Source organism: Melanerpes formicivorus, unplaced genomic scaffold (genome assembly GCF_026170545.1).
Source record: "Melanerpes formicivorus ecotype bairdi unplaced genomic scaffold, bMelFor1.0.p_v2 SCAF_1, whole genome shotgun sequence".
Lineage (NCBI taxonomy): Eukaryota > Metazoa > Chordata > Aves > Piciformes > Picidae > Melanerpes > Melanerpes formicivorus.
Window position 1 is genome coordinate 10,944,758 of NW_027142353.1, and position 16,705 is coordinate 10,961,462.

Below are 16,705 nucleotides of genomic sequence, written 5' to 3' on the forward strand. Positions count from 1 at the left end.
TTTTTCTTTTATGTTTGTCTTACATTCAGTGACCCTTATCTTGTGCTCTGTGTGTTGATGTAAAGCTTCACAATTCTTCATTTAATCATTAAAACTTAATGTTACTTCACAGTTTTAATGGAAAGATAACACAACAGTGAAAACAAAATTTCAAAGATAGATTTTTTTTTCCTCTGACTATTTCAATATGTGAATAATTTGATTGATGTGAGTAGTCTTGTCATGGTTAGTCAGATTTTTTTGTATAACATTTCTTGGAGAAAAGGAATTCAAATATATTGCTGATGCATAGAAGCTTAAGTTAGTCTTTAGTCTGAGTTCAGGTTTACATGATGGTGAAGTGCTTCTGAATGTATTAGAATATCGACTACTATTAATACCAAAATATTTTCTTCCTGTAAAAATGAAAATTTCTGATTGTAGTCATGTAGAAAATATGTGATTTGGTGTGTATCTGAGAGCATTTTGATATGCTTAGAAAGGCCTGAGAACTTTAATACTAGTTCTATTTCTGAAATTCTTACTGGTTGTTTTTTCTGTATTTTATTTTTAGTTGACTGTTACTGGCTTGGAAAGGTTCCTCATAGTAATTTTTAAGCCTAATGGCAGAAAAGTAATAAGAGGGTTAATGAGTATTTTTATTTATTCAGATATTTGAATTGTAAATCCATAGATAGAAGATAAGTAGTTTCAGGTTCTGAATATATTAATTTCTTGTCTTCTAAAAGAGCTTTTTTTCATTCAAGCAGGCATTACAGTATTTGAATGAAGTGGTTAAATAGCTAGCCATTCAAATGCTTCAATAAGAATTGTTGTTACAGTTGTCATTGAACTCTGAAAAAACAGGCCATATTTACTTCTGTGTCATACTGGATTTTTAGGAGTGAGTGAAAAATGGCAAAGAGGCTTTGCACCTCTCCATATTACAATTAGCTAAATGACTATAGTATTAAAATAGGATCCCTTTTTAGTGAATCCCTGTTTTGGAAATATGGTCAGTTTATATTATTTATGCATTTTAAATACCTAAAAGATAAATGTTGTCAAAACTATTTCTTAATAGTGAGAACAGAGAAGTTACTTTTAGGACAGAGGCCCTGGAAGTAATGATTATTGTTACCAGAAGTAAAAATTATTTTTATTTTCCAAAAACAGAGATGCAAAAGTTAAACCAGACAGAATGTAGAGTATTAAATACTTAGAATATTATGGAATCTTGAACTTGTAAGTATTCTTTTTAGATAGTTACAACTTTTTAACTCTTTATAAGAGATTGTTACCTGTAAAGGCGATTCTAGATATAGCCAGGGTATCACAGTCAGAAGAGGTGTCTGTCTCATTTTATATAACCTTAGAAAAATTATTTTGTCTGGCTGATTTTTACTCCCCCCACCCCGGACAGGAATCAAAATTATTCATGTCAAAGTTGGAAATTATGGTGTCACAAAGTGTCTTAGTGCCTGGACAAATAAACACTCAGCAGCAGCAGCATTAAAATTGCTACAGAGAACTGAAACTTGAAATGAAGATACCACGTTCTGTGACCATGGGAGATATTTTTGAGCGTGCTTTGTTGACAACTAATTGATAATTATGGCTTGTATTCTTCTAACACCATTCTTCCCAAAGGATCCTAAAGTGCCTTACAAAATTAGGGCCTGTTCCTGCCCTGATTGAAGTCAATGGGAGCACTGCCAATGGGAACAGCACTGGGCACTTAAGAAGCTAATAAAAGCTGCATTCAAACATCACTTCTGCCACTGAAATGTGTAACTGTTCTATTTACAGGCAGTACTCCCCAGTGGTTTAAGGCAGGAAGTGAATATTGTCATACACAAATTGCAAATTTTAAAAAGAAATTACAAATTTAAAGGATACATGATCCAAGTATTAGCATTAATATCCCAGCTTTTGGTTAGGATTTCTGTTTGAGACTTCATCCAGACATATTTTTGTGGGTCTTGATTGTTTGTTTGTTTTTAATTTTACTTCTAGTAGTTCTAATGACTGATACCATTTTCATTATTCATATGATGGATACACATATTTTGGAACTCAGATTTACATTTTTTGGCAATAATATAAAAATAATTTCAGAAAGATACAATGTGGAAATGCAAGTAATCATCTACATTTATTGTACACTTTCTCCTGATTATCTTTTAATTGCTACCTGAGGAAAGCAATAAGTATTTGGCATGTATTTCCATACTCTCTTTCATTTTGCATATTAAGCTTATATGTCAGGGACAGGATTTGATGTTTGTATACTTGAAATGCCCTTTTAAAACAAACCTTATACCATGCATTCAGAGTATGTTTATTTATTTGTAATACAGACCCTTTCATATAAAATTTTTCAGCTATAAAAATACTAAGTGGCATGTATTGATGCACACAAATATAAGACGTGGTGCTACGACGTGCTATGAAAAGGCCTGGATTGTTTTTTACTCAGCAAATTTTCCTCAATCATTCATATGGATGAACGAGGAAATAATTACATTACTTAACGTTTTTTAAATTAATACAACCTAATAAATTGAAGGGGAAACTTTCAAGACACCATAAAAAACTTTCTTAGCTGTTGTACTGCTTTCTTTTAATCTGCTTAGATGCTTTAGATGAGAATGAAAAGTAAACAGCTTCAAGAGTAACTAAGCATCATAAGAATTAACCTAGTAGAATATGTACAACTGAACTCTTTGAATCAGATGGTTAATATATGCTGTGTATTCAAAAAGAAGTTTGTGATTACAAGGTTAGATAAACTCAGCATTAGTCTTACGGAATCCTTCTAGTCTTAATTGACCAAAAATTTATTAAATCATCCAAGATGGAAATACTCTGTTCAATTAATGGAAATGCTAGAATTTCCTTATTAAAAAAAAAAAATGTAATCCCAATCTTTAAAGATATTTCACTTTTTCATATTACACCTGGATAAAATATTTACAATTAATATGAATTCCCTTGCCTATCCCAAAACCGAAGGTTAAGAAGGTAGTTGGTAAAAGAGATTTTCACAGAAATCACAACATATTATGTGAATCTGTTATATAGGTGTGATTTTCAAGTAGTTTTAAATATGTTAAAGGAAGGCACTCTGTTAGAACTTCATTCATTAATAGATCTAAATGTATCCTCCAACTAGAAATAGTATTTTACAGTATTTTTCAACAGGAAGAACCTGGAAATACAGAAATTGCTAAATCTGTGCTGGATGAACATGCGTCATGTTTTCTTACCTACATTTCTGGCTAGGAAACTCACATCTTTCCTAATAAGAATAAGACATAAGTGATTTGTCATAATTATTCTAGAAAGCTACAGACAGATATGGAAAACAGCCACTGCCAGTTCTTTTAATTTTCTTTGATGTGTTTTCAATAAAAGTATTATATTCTTGATACTTTTAATCATGTCACAAATATATCTTACATTAAAATATAAATATAAAATATAAAATATAAATATAAAATCTTACATTAAAATATATTTTAATGATCATCTTGCACTTTTACACACACACAAAAAAAAAAAAGCAAGAAGGAAGTAACTATGCATTTGCTGATGACAAGCCAGGAGGAATTTAGCACTTCAGTCAAAAATAGGATTAGATTTTATCCTTAGGATAGGATTAGTGTGTGATCTCATGGTCACTTAATAGGTTTCCTATTAGATCTTCCCTTAAGCCTGTTTTTAGATACCTTAATCAAGTAAAACATCCAAAGTTTTCATCTCTTCTTTAGACTTCAAATTATTTCATTCATATGAAATTATATAAAAATAAAGGGCTAAATGACAATTACTCAAATAATTAAGCCTTATGCCTTTAAAGATCTGGGCCTGAATGACTAATGCAATGCCAAGAGCATCTGTCTATCTTGTATTAGAAATAAGTTAGCTATTTTCAAATCCTGAATTCTTTGCTAATTTTTATCTTGTTCAGCAAAGCATTGTAGGATCCAATCTTTCAAATACATTGTATTGTATTTCCCCAGTAATAAATATTCTGTAAGACTTCACTGGGTACTACAATACTTTTGAAAAATTTTCATTAATTTCCATTAAATGTTTTTATTTGCTTCTCTGTAAGCATTATTTGAAAGACTTTCTATCAGAAAGCGAAGCGAGAATAGCACTTTATTTTTTTAGGACATGTTCAATATAGACAACAAACCTTCACCGTATTCCTGAAAAGTGCTCTTTTCCAAATATATTTCAGATTTTCTTAAATAAAAATCTTCCTGACAAACAAAACATGATTTTGCATAAATTAAAAACAAACCTAAGCATTCGAGTTAACTAGTTGTCAAAAATTACTGTTGCTCAGTATTTGGATGTGTTTTACCAATATTGCACAAAACATCCCCCAGTGAAGTCTGTCACAAAACAAATAGTTTATCTAATTGCTAGAAACCAGTGGATTCAGCTACCTTACAGAATGTAACACTTTAGGCTCTTAATTAATAGGAATTAAGAGTATATTTTTTTAGGTAACCATCTCAAAACTGCAATCTGTAACAATGGATATTTACCAATATTTTTATATTGTTTGAAAATAGTGTAATTAACAAATAATAATTTTAAAATTATTTAATAAATATTTCAAAAGCCATATTAAAAATACTTCTATCAAATAATGTTATTTCACAGCATATTTTAAAATGTGTTCTTATTGAATCGCATGTATGCTTAAAGTGCTCTTCTGTGTCAAAAAACAACACTTTTAATACTTAAGATGTTTTTGATAGTTAGATTTGCATGATCGGAACAACATGAGTAATTTTACTTTCAGGAATTTAATAATAGCACCAGGAGATACTTATCAGAGTAAAATTACTCATTTTATTTTATTCCATTCATTTGCAGTACTGAGCCTTCAATTTTGATTGGTCAATTAAAAAAAATAATAATTACTGGGTATTCAATGGCCTTTTTTACTTCATAATTTTATTTCATGTATTTTTATCTGACATTTTGCACATTAGCTTCAATGACCAGTTAAGAAAGGAAATATCAAACAGCATTAATGCCTCAAATTCAGCAAGATGCATAACAGAATAATCCAAAGACTGTATTTATATTGAAAATATTTGATGTGTGGTATTAAACATTAAAAATTACAAACATCAGAGAACATCGCATATATATAACTTCATAACAATAAACACATATCTCTATGTATACTTTTCATTTCCATTTATACAGCATCATAGGTGTACATGATATCTATGAATGCTCGTATGTTTGTAAAAGTCTTACGTACTTTAAAGCACATTTGACCTATATTATGCAGCAAAGTGCCACCATAATGTCTCTGACAATTTAACTGGATTTTGTTATAATGTTAGTTTATTAAATGATGTCAGATATTTTTCATTGCTACTAGTATATTTATAAAAGAAAAAACAGAAAAGAAGCTGGAATACATAATGAAGACTCTCTTCATTCCGACAGAGAAGTGCTGTTCCTGTAGTGCTTAGGCACTTGACAAGAGAAGAGATTTTTTGCAGTATGACAACTCCTGTGGTGCCGTGAGACATGAAGCAATACCGAGGTAGATGGAACTCAAGAATGTCATATGAGGAAATGCTGCATCACAGGAAACACTCACTAGGGGAAGACAGATGTTGTTATGAACTATTAAAATCAGCGGTAGTGTGTCCTTTTGTTTCAAGGTTTTAGAAGCCTGAGATGGCATTTCCTTCTATCTTCTTCCCTCTGATGTGTTCTTCCCTCTCAAAGGAAGTCTGCTATGTCAAGTAGCTTTTATAGTTGCATGCATGGGATCATGAGGCTTCTGCTTTTCATTGTCCTCTCTTTTGCCCTTTAGTTAAAGATTACCCAAAGAAATCAGAGCACCAAAGAAAATCTCATGCTTGAAAGAACACCATGGATAAGACTATGACAGAGAAATGACAAGCATACAAGCTGAAAACCTGATGCAATGCCTGAAAAAGGATAGTTTGGAGGGAAATGCATTTATAATTGTATGTCTGTGTCTGTAGAAGTGATATTAGAAATCCGCTTGACTTAATACAATTATAAATTATATGATTATTAAGTTTAGACACAGTGGCCTCTGTGGTCTCAGTGATACAGTAGGGGACAATGATGACAAAGAGGACAGTTGAGGTAGCAGTAACATTGAATATTCTTATTAGAACAATTGTTAGTCCTTAGTCACATACATGTAACTCCCCGCACTTTAGTGGGCTTTCTTTGCTCATATCAGAGTGTATGTGTGGTTAGCTGGGAGTATGCTTTAATTTCTCTATATGCATATGCAGAATAAATGTGTATTGATTTCCACACTGTGACAGGATTGTAAAAAAAAAGGATGGACTAAAGTTATAGTGCTAAAAAAAAAACCAACAACTTGATAGCTATAATGTTCAGGTTCTATAATCTACATATGATTTGTGTAATGATTTCCTGTGAAGATTACTATACAAATTGTGGCCTTAACTTCTCCATGTATTATACTGATAGTTACTGGCAGTTTTTCCTGATTTAAATCAGACTAATTGAAACTGTGGGCAAAGGATGTCTCCAAAGTACATTAGTCTACTTCTCAAGGTGAAGCACTTCAGAATAAAAGAAAGAAAACAAAGACCTTTAGATTAGATTTATATTCTAGGTATGTGAAACCTAATTTGGCCTTTTGTGCCTTACTTAGCTCATGGCGTAGTACAAAAGCAACTAGCACAACGGTCATATATTGCAAACGTCAAAATTCCTAGCATAATAAACTTCAGATTCTAGTGGATTAATTTACAGTGCAGCTATGTAAAATTGCTAATGACAAAACCACAATCCCCCCAAAATAACAGCTATATAATAATATCATAGGGACTAGTATTTTCTTAGTGAAGCAGAGGTAGTTGTTCATTCTAATGTCTTCACTTTTTCAAATTCTTTTGGAAAAAAGTGTTCTAGATAGCATATAGAGGGAATACAAATATTCTTAGTTGCATTTGAATTTTTCAAATACTGTTTGTATCCCAAATTTAAAGTGCAGAGCTGTATCATACCAAAAAATAAAAGTTAAGGTTTTTTTTTTAGCTTTTCATTACACGAGGAACAGGCCTGTCCTTTATGCAAAGCACTTTTTCTCTCCTTTTTAATTATTATTTTTAATGCATTCTGTTACGATTTTTGTAATGCTGAATGCCAAAAATGATTCAATGATTACCTGCATTTAAAGGTAGGATATGTGATCCTCCAGCAAAGCAACATTCTGATAGTTGGTAGTTAAGGATCTTTTATTCTCTAGAAGAGTGTTCTAGATAGCTGTTTTAATACCTTTGCTCTTTTGTCATGATTGCACAGTGTTTCTATCACTTTTACACATCTGTTGTTATTTGTCAGAGAGAACAAAGTTTAGCCCAAAACCTGAAGGAAGATTTATATGGATATCATCCATATATATTGCAGATATGGATAATAACTGGGGGGGGGGGGGAGGGAATAAGTGTTGATAATTTAACACTAATTTTTGTTTGTACAAACTACGTGCCAGTTTTTGTATGAACCAATTATGCACAAATGCAGATATCAAAGTTTACATTAACAAACAAAAGTTATGTATGTAAAATTATACCATTATTTTTGTATCAAATATTGCAGATACAACAGGTTATGTAGGACAATTTACCAAACAGAAAAAGTTAGGACCCTTGGAAAAAAAAAAGTTACTACATTTCTGCTAATTATTACAAAATGTTAACAGTATGTTTTCCCAAATATCTTCTGCCATTTATAGAATACCATGTCCTTACTACATATTGCATCCTGCTGTGACAGTGATAATTATAAAGCTTTCATCTGTAATACTAATTGTATACACACTACAAACTGTTTCTTATTGTATCACCCCTACAAACTTTTAAGTACCACTAAATTGGAAATGGTTTATTTTTAGTTATTTTATTTCCTTTTTAAAACCATTATTAATTAGAGACTGTGCTATCAAATAAGTTCTAGTGAAGAAAGTGCTTTTCTTCTCTATGTTTTACGGCTGAACAACACAATATCATATGCACTTGTTGATTTTTTTTTTATGATAGGCCTTTCACATTGTCCAAACAAACAAACACTCTATTAATTTGAGTAATGATATTAAAAGTGTATGTGCAAAGATATATTTTACCTCTTAAATGTGTATAGCAGTTTGCTTTTTTGTCTTACAGCCCTAAAACATTCTTACTCATGGACCCTATACATGGCAATCATTGCAAATGGAAAGAAAATCTTACCTCATTAAAATTGCCAGACCTATACTGAGTCAGGCTTCCCCAAGCTGTTCTAAGTAGAGGTACTATAGGCAATATATATCTAGAAATTACACTGATCTCAACCAAAAGTGGTGTGTGAATTCTTATTCTAAAATATTTATAGTTGTATACAGTAAACTGTATGCATTTTTATGATTGCAAATTATAATCTATTACAGAATTTCATTGTAAGGGAAAAGTGCTCTTTATATTAATCACAGGGTAAATTCTTTCCTCTGGTCAGTGTGAATTGCTCATTCATAGATCCAAACTGACTTTACTTGAAGACTTTAATCACTACTCAGTGTGGAGGTGGTCTAACCTTAGGACAAGTTCACTTCTTTCTTTTTTTAAAACTGCATTATATCAGTACATAAACTCAGTAGAATAGACTGCACTCAGTAGATTCTTCTGCAGATAAAATTATTTTCTTCATTACACCTGAATTTTAAACTAAAGGCATTAAGAGGTCCTAAATTTCTTTCAGGAGAAGAATTACAGGGTTCCTTAAATGTTGCTTTTATTCAAATCACAAATGATTCAGCATAGATGCTGAATATTAAGACAACATTTTTTGAGATATTAGAGTGACTCAAAATTCTTACATTCCTAAGTAATACACAAACAATTTAAGATGTTTTTATTGGTAGTATTCAGTAACAAGACCATTTTCCTTTTCAAGCTTTTGGGTTTAATGTCAAGAAAACACTTGTGGAAGTCATAATCTGTATTTCACATAGTGGCTAGTATATTGGATACTATTTTGGTAAGAATCGAATATATTAAAATATGAGCAACAGACCAATGGTTGTCCTGCATTCTGTGCCTTTAAAACATTATGTTCTCAACAAAATAGTATCTCAAAGAATCATCAGCACTTCCATATACACAGTAAAATGCCTCCCTGATGTGAGATGTATTAATGTTTTGAAGACCAATGTTCTCTTTCACTGGTTGAAATAACAAGCAGTTAGTCACTACAGAAATTTGAGAAGAAAAAGTCCCTTTACACTATGACTCTCACCTTTCTCCCACATATGCACAAACATATACCCATGTTCCCATAACCAAAGATTTATCCCATTTCATAAAAAACAGCATAAAAACCCAACAACAATAAATAAATAAAACGGCCCAAACAAAGCAAATGAACCCTTACCAAAACACACAAAATCCCACCAAATGACAAGCTTTTTTTCACTCTCTTGATTTCTAGTATTCTGGACTGCTAAAGCTCTGAAATTAGTTTAAAATATCCAGAATAATTTTCCCTCTGTTAGAATTTTATTTTAAATGAACTGTGATAGAAGCATGGAAGTCTCAGATGTATGGAACTATTTTAAAATGTGAAAGAAAACTTCTAAATTAGTGTCTCATTTGTCTTTTGATAATTCTGTTGATATGCCTCCTGCACTGATGTGCCTCAGTGCAATCATAATGTAATCACCTGACATTTAGTCTACCTTATCCAAAATTATGTTTTCAAATATTTATGGCCTTTCTTGAGACCCTTCTGTCTTCAATAAGGATATATAATGAAACATTTTAGCTTTGATATGGAATTACTATTTTATGATAGGTTCTTAGATCAAATTTTGGAATGCTGACATTTAACATCTTCCCCTATGCAACCTGCTGAGCCATTTGCACTACTATTGATGGTTTCATCTAAGAAAAACAAAATCCTCACAAAACAAAAACCACACCAAAACACAAAACCTTTGCTCAATAGCATGATTTTACTTTCCAGAGCACTTAATTGTGTAATGTTCAAAGCACACAAATTGAATAGTAATTTAAGATTTTCATTATCCCGAAAGTATTAATAAATTGAATAACAAAAATGACTAGCTGAAATACAGATTTGATGTACAGTTAAAAACAAGCAAACAAATATAGCAGATTCAGAGAACTGGAAGTAGCAATACAATACATTAAAAAGTCTTGAAAAGTTAAACTTATTATGGGAGAAGGAATATCTTAAATTACAGTATTACTGTTTAGTTGAAAAGCTTGTGATGATTAGAGGAAACAGGATGAAACCATTCTAAATAAAATAATTTTTAGATAGGGAATATTTGGCTCAGTCTGCGTGACCAATTGAGCATGGGACTTTGAACTAACAACTAAATGTGAATAGTGCATATATTCTAGACATTTTGTGCTTGAAAATGGAAGTGTGATGATCAGAATCAGAAAAATCTCAGTATTTTCTAAAGAGGGAAGGTGGTACATTTGAAAGGTTATTACAGAGAAAAAGAATATAAAATTATTTTAGGTTGACTAGGAAAGATAAATTTTGTTACATCTTATTGACCTCTAATTATTACAATTTTATGATCAGTTCTCATGCAATACTTTTCAGTGCAGTGGACTGACTGTAGGGTTCAGTATGTGAGGCTCAGTTAGATAATTTTTATATAATATTTCCTAGCATTACAGAAATGCATTTTACATAAAACGTTGTTTCCTGAATCCTCCCACCCATATAATTCTTAGATGTTATTTCCATCTGAAAACTCATTAAAGGTGTAGAAGTTGGGCTTAGGTTGTGGTTTGTGTGGGGTTTTGTTGTTTGTGGGATTTTATCTGTTTATTTATTTATTTTCCCTATTGTTCATTTGTTGGGTTTTTGTTTGATTTGTTTAGGTGAGGGTTTTTACATTTTTATTACATGAAGTTTAATCATGCAGACTAACTTCAAGCAACCTGGATACGTGTCTAAAGAGTAATGCTCATTCTTTGTGTCGTCTGGAAGCTAGAAAGTAGAGTTGCTAGATTCTGCAGTCTTCCAGGGAATTAATCATTCTCTAATCTACCTCTTTAAGGATGAATGCACAGCAGAGATGCAGGGTGAGTCAAATAATGTTTGCCTCAGTAATGTGTGCAACATTAAAATACAGAATTTTCCCATTAGAAGTGGGAGCTGGATGCAATTTCTGTCACTGTTTCAATGAATTTTTTTGCCTTCTCCTTTCTTATATGCATAATAACCAGGAAACAGGGATTTCTATGCAAGAAACACTTATGTGAAGAAAGATTTTATTTCCTAATAAGTATCACTATAGCAAAAAGGGTAAGTATGGAAGCACAGTTTTCTAGGAAAGGGCTTTCTCCCATAGAGGCACAGATACTATAAAATTATGTAAATATTGTTTCAATTTTATTAAAATGTTTAAAGTTTCACTTGCATTAAATGTAGACTCATAATCAAATGTCATTAGCCTCCATTATGATTTTGCTGCCTTTACTTGACAAGAAAACAAGAAAAATCTCAGAATCACAGAATTAAAAGTATTTTGAGGAGACCTCTGGTGATTGTCTAGTTCAACTCCCCTTCTGAAATAGGTTCAACTAGAACAGGTTGCAGAGGAATGTGTCCAGGCAAGTTTTGAAAGTCTCTGCAGAAGACAACTCCACAGCTTCTCTGGACAGCCTCTTCTAGTCCTCCAACACCCTCAAAGTCACATGTGCCCATTACCCTTTGTCCTACTGAGCAAAACTTCATCCTGTCACACCCATCCTTCTTCAGGCTAAACATCCTCAGCTTTCTCAGCCTTTACTCCTAAGAGAGATGCTGCAGACCCCTAAACATTTTTGTAGCACTCCATTGGACTCTCTCCAGTAGTTCCCAATGTCTAATAGTTGCTTCTAGGAACTTCCATTATTATAACAGTAATTGCTAAACTACATGCTTTTAGTGTTATTGCCTAAACTTCCTGTTATTTTCTAATGCAATTTAATGTTCCAATAATCTGGAAAAACAAAACAAGAAAAAACAAAACCAAAACAAACACAAAACCAAAAAATCACTCTTCAGATCACCTTTTAACAATGTTCCTGGTAAAAGTACCACAATGTCCCCACCCAGGAACAAGTGCTTGTCCTAGTGAGATATATCCCCAGAAAGACGCTGATTTACATCAGTTACATAAGGTAGTTACTTCCCGAAAGACCTAGCTATCTACATCAGACATGCAAAACCTATGTTAGTCTTATGTGCTATAGTTAATAATGAGATGTAACAATAAATCTGGAAACAAATCAAATTACAGTTAATTAGCAAAAGAGTCAAGTAAGGGAATACTCACTTTAGGAAATATTTTGAGCAGAAATGCAGAAATAACTGCATTTTGAAGCACAAAGCATTTTCCCCTTGTAATCTTCAGCAATTTGCATTCCACATTATACGGTCTTCCTCAGGCTCACATAGCAGTAAAAATGTAAAAAACTTCAGCTGATCCTAAACAAATCACTTTTACCTCAGAAGTATCTAATGGACAATTTGGTGGGAAAATATTCTGTAAATCTTTTACCTGCTTGTCTATCAATCAACTTATATGATAATGCTAAAACAGCTTAAAGCTGTGAGCCAAGCCAAACTGAGGAAAACCAAGCCAAGCTTGCAGAGAAAATTATACTCTTATGGAAGGAGAAACAGATACTAACAGAAAATATGTGACATAACCATTACGAGGAAGAAAAATGTGATATGCAAAGGTACTTGAAAGCCTTCAGTATATTATATATGTAGTCAACTGCCCTTCAGTTAATAATTGTAAAATAGATACTGTTTTTATAGTGGTTTGTTGGTAGGTTTTGTTTTATTTTGGTTGGTTTTTTTTTCCCCTTTTCTTATTAAACCCAGGAGATTTTGCTTTTTAGATATGGTTAATAACTGTCCATCATACACTAGAGGATAGATTCTTTCAAGTAGAAGCTGTCTCTGTAATATAAAAAAATGGGAAGAAAAATGTGGTTTCCAATTTAGCAGCAATTGGTTTTGTCTTTGAAAGTGGATTTTCCATAGACTGTATGTAGAAAAGAAAATCATTCTTCCAAACTCAAGCATACTTTAAAATCACACACATATATACAAATATTTAATATAGAAATCTCCTAATTACTAATAAAAGTAATAACATGTAAATATGTTTATCATGTTTGTTTTAGGCAAGTAGGACAGTGTCAATAGAAGTATGAGTGGATGGATTGCGGAAAGATTTAATATCTAACTCTAGAAGACAATATGTAACACATATAAAATGGTATTTACATAATTCCATCAGGGAGGGAAAGAATAAATCTGTATCAACCTTCCTTGGGGAAAAATAGAACAGAGAGGGATGCATACAATGAAATTGACTTGAAAATCCATTTCACCCTCTTGCTTCTGGGAGAAAGGGTCTCACAAGCATATCATCCTATCTGGCATATTGATATAATAGTACAGAAGATATCATGCCTTGCATACTCATAAGGTGTATAGACTGTCAATGTGTCCCTGTATAGTCCAATCATACCTGGAGATAGATTACCCTTCCCTTAAAAATTCAGAAACATGAGGAAAAGTGTAAAAGTGTAACATGAGGAGTTTTTTCTTTCTACCTGACACCTGATTATCACAACAGAACTGCATCTTCATCTCACTTGCATCTGTAGGCATCGACCTAAGGACCATGGAGCTTTATAAAGCAATTTATGACCCAGATAGATTGAAGGATAAGTCAAAAGATGGAGAACAGATATTGGAGGAGCCATCAACTGTCTTCCTACCCTACACCTTTGTCATCACCATCACCCAGGGAAAAAAGGGTGGAAATGGGGTCCGTGAGGGACTTTCAGGGTGTCAGGTAATGACAAGACTAGGGGGAATGGGGAAAAAAAAAAAAAAAAAAAAAAAAAAAAAAGTAGATAGATTCAGATTGGATGTTAGTGGATGTTAGGAAGAAATTCTTCCCCATGAGGGTGGTAAGACATTGCAACAGTTTGCCTAGTTTGCCTAGGGAGGTGTTTGAAGCCCCATCCCTGGGAGTTTTTAAGGCCAGGCTGGATGTGGCTCTGGGCAGCCTGATCTAGTGTTAGGTGTCCCTGCCCATGGCATGGGGGTTGGAACTGAATGATGCTTGAGGTTCCTTCCAACCCAAACAATTCCATGATTCTGATTCTAAACCAATTTTGCAGTTTAGGCTGGTTGTTAGGAAGAAATTCTTCACAGAAAGAGTGATTTGCCATTGGAGTGGGCTGCCCAGGGAGGTGATGGAGTCACCATCCCTGGAGGTCTTTAAAATAACACTGGATGAGACATTTAGTGCCATGGTTTAGTTGATTGGATGGTGTTGGTTGATAGGTTGGACTTGATGATCTGGAAGGTCTTTGCCAAACTGGTTAATTCTGTGATTCTTATTTTAAAGATTCTAAAGATCTTGATTTATATGGGGCTTTAAAAGAGAACACAGCACTATCACTGGCAACAGTAAAAGGTTTCAGAACCTTGGAAGCCTGAATGTAATTTAGATAATAGTGTAATTCTTACCTTAATGCTATTATTTGGGCTCCACTGTGGAAAACAACCAAACAACCAAAATCCCTATATCCACTATTTACCTTTTTACACCAAAAAAAGTACAAAGGTGAAAGAAAGCATAGCTTAAAGACAACAATGAAAAAAACTTAGTAATCTTTAGTTAATCAGATCCAATCCTAATTTACACAGGGTCTTTTTTTTTTTTAAGAATTAGACAAGATTTCGGGACTATGTATAGAATTACTTTTGTCCAATGAAAAGGGACCTTTGGGAAGAATATCTTTGCCTGATCATTGCAGATTTGCTTGTTTCTATACATTTTAAAATAGAATGCATTAGGGCACTGTTTGATAGATTGGAAAAGCTACCTATTGTCCTTTGCTTCTGTTTGTGTGGTAAACAAGCATTATCCCTTTGGTTCACAGATATAAAAGGAAAGGTTTAGGAAAGAACTGCAATTTAGAACAGAGAATAAAATAAATACATAAACAAATATTTTTTTTTTCTCTCATAAAATATTTTTTCTGGGTGAACTTGGCAAATTTGTTCTCTGAGAATTTTTTTGTTTTAATCTACAGGTTGTTTTATTCAAGATAACCCTTATCAACAGTTCACATTCCCAAGAAGATACAAGTATTTCCTCTGCAGATATTAAGGTTCATTAGAATTGTCAGTTACAGAAATGTCCTTCCTGCAATTGATGGAACCACAGCAATGACTCTTGTGCTTGGTTTTGTACTAGGTTTAGTAATCTAGAGTATGAACATAACAACGTGCAAGCTGATACAGGATGCAATATTTGCTTGAACGTTTAGGTACAAAATTGTGTGGCTAGCCTGCACTGAGCTCCATGCTAAGCCAACAGGAGAGATATTGACCAAACAGACTTAGAGTCACATAGATGATTATATTCTAAAAGAATAAAATTAATAAGAATAGTCCGTTTCATACTAATTATTGTTGGAAACAGGAAGATGGGTTTGTTTGGTTTTTGGGTTTTTTGGTGTGGTTTTTTTTTTTTTGGTAAAGGTTAACCAATCTTCTGAATGTTTAGAGTTTTGTTTTTAATTCACAGGCAAAAATAAATTGCATGAAATTTTATACTGGATAAGTATGTCAGTTTAACTTTCTGTTAAACATTAGTAATGCTTTTTATCTCAAAAAATGTGCATGTAACTGATACAGTAGCTATGGCAATGTAATGCTATGCAGAGTGGGAAAATATGAGAAGTATTGGAAATAATCTTGACATTTAAGAAAAAATACACCCCTCTTACCATTTGCAGCCTAGATCTCAAACTGAAGCAGCAGTATTTTTAAGGAATTAAGTAATACACTGTATTTAGTTTTAAGTAATAGGATCTAATCTCTGCTGTTGGGTCAAAGAGTATTTTAATACACGAGGAATAGGAATTTCAGCTGTATATAGGTATTTTTATTATCTTTTTTCCCCCCCCCTTCTTTATTATTATTTTTAAAGGAGCAGTTGGAAACAAGGAGTACTTATGGAGCAATAGCCTAAAATGGTGTCTTCAATAAACTGATAATTTATATTCTATTCCAAGATGAAAGACATGAATGCAGCTTTAGTAATACCTTATTTTACACTACTACATTAAAAAGAATAACTTTTTTGAAAATAAATAAAAACAAAACAAAAACATTTTTTGTATTTGTATCAGTTTATTAGTACATTGTTAGCTCAGCTACACTAACACAAGGTTGTGATCTAACTTCACTAATTTTTATTAAACTTTTATAGTGTTGTATTAATGGTTATAAAAAATAGAAGTTTGCATATAGAAAAATATTTTATATAGAAAAATTTTCATGTAGACATGTTTACCCTTTTCAAGATGGTTTATCTCAGTTCTTTAGATGCATTTCTGGATTTATCTTCTTAATATATATACTAGACATTGAAGTAGTAAGCCAAATTGACTGTTATGGATTGCAAATTTTTAATTTGGATTTTCAACAACTTCAACACTTACATTTTTAATTATATATGATACTATTAATATAGACCAGTTGCATAATATCACAGAAAAGTGTCATATATTCAGATATGGAATTAAGACTCTTATGATTTGCAATCCAAGGATTATTCTACAAT

The 16,705-nt window shown here is 32.4% G+C and overlaps 1 protein-coding gene across 16 annotated transcripts in view; it reads left to right on the forward strand.

The window, feature by feature from the left end:
* Window positions 1-16,196, forward strand: part of SLITRK5 (SLIT and NTRK like family member 5) — a 31,112-nt gene extending 14,916 nt beyond the window's left edge. For 6 of the 16 annotated variants that reach the window (XM_068160614.1, XM_068160706.1, XM_068159720.1 and 3 more), the window contains 4 exons: window positions 5,464-5,996; window positions 10,932-11,135; window positions 11,280-11,358; window positions 13,725-16,196. The gene's annotated coding sequence lies outside the window, so the exon portion shown is untranslated. The remainder of the gene's footprint in view (window positions 1-5,463; window positions 5,997-10,931; window positions 11,136-11,279; window positions 11,359-13,724) is intronic. The other 10 variants (XM_068159813.1, XM_068160058.1, XM_068159899.1 and 7 more) reach the window with 10 other exon arrangements.
* The last annotated feature ends 509 nt before the right edge of the window (window positions 16,197-16,705 follow it).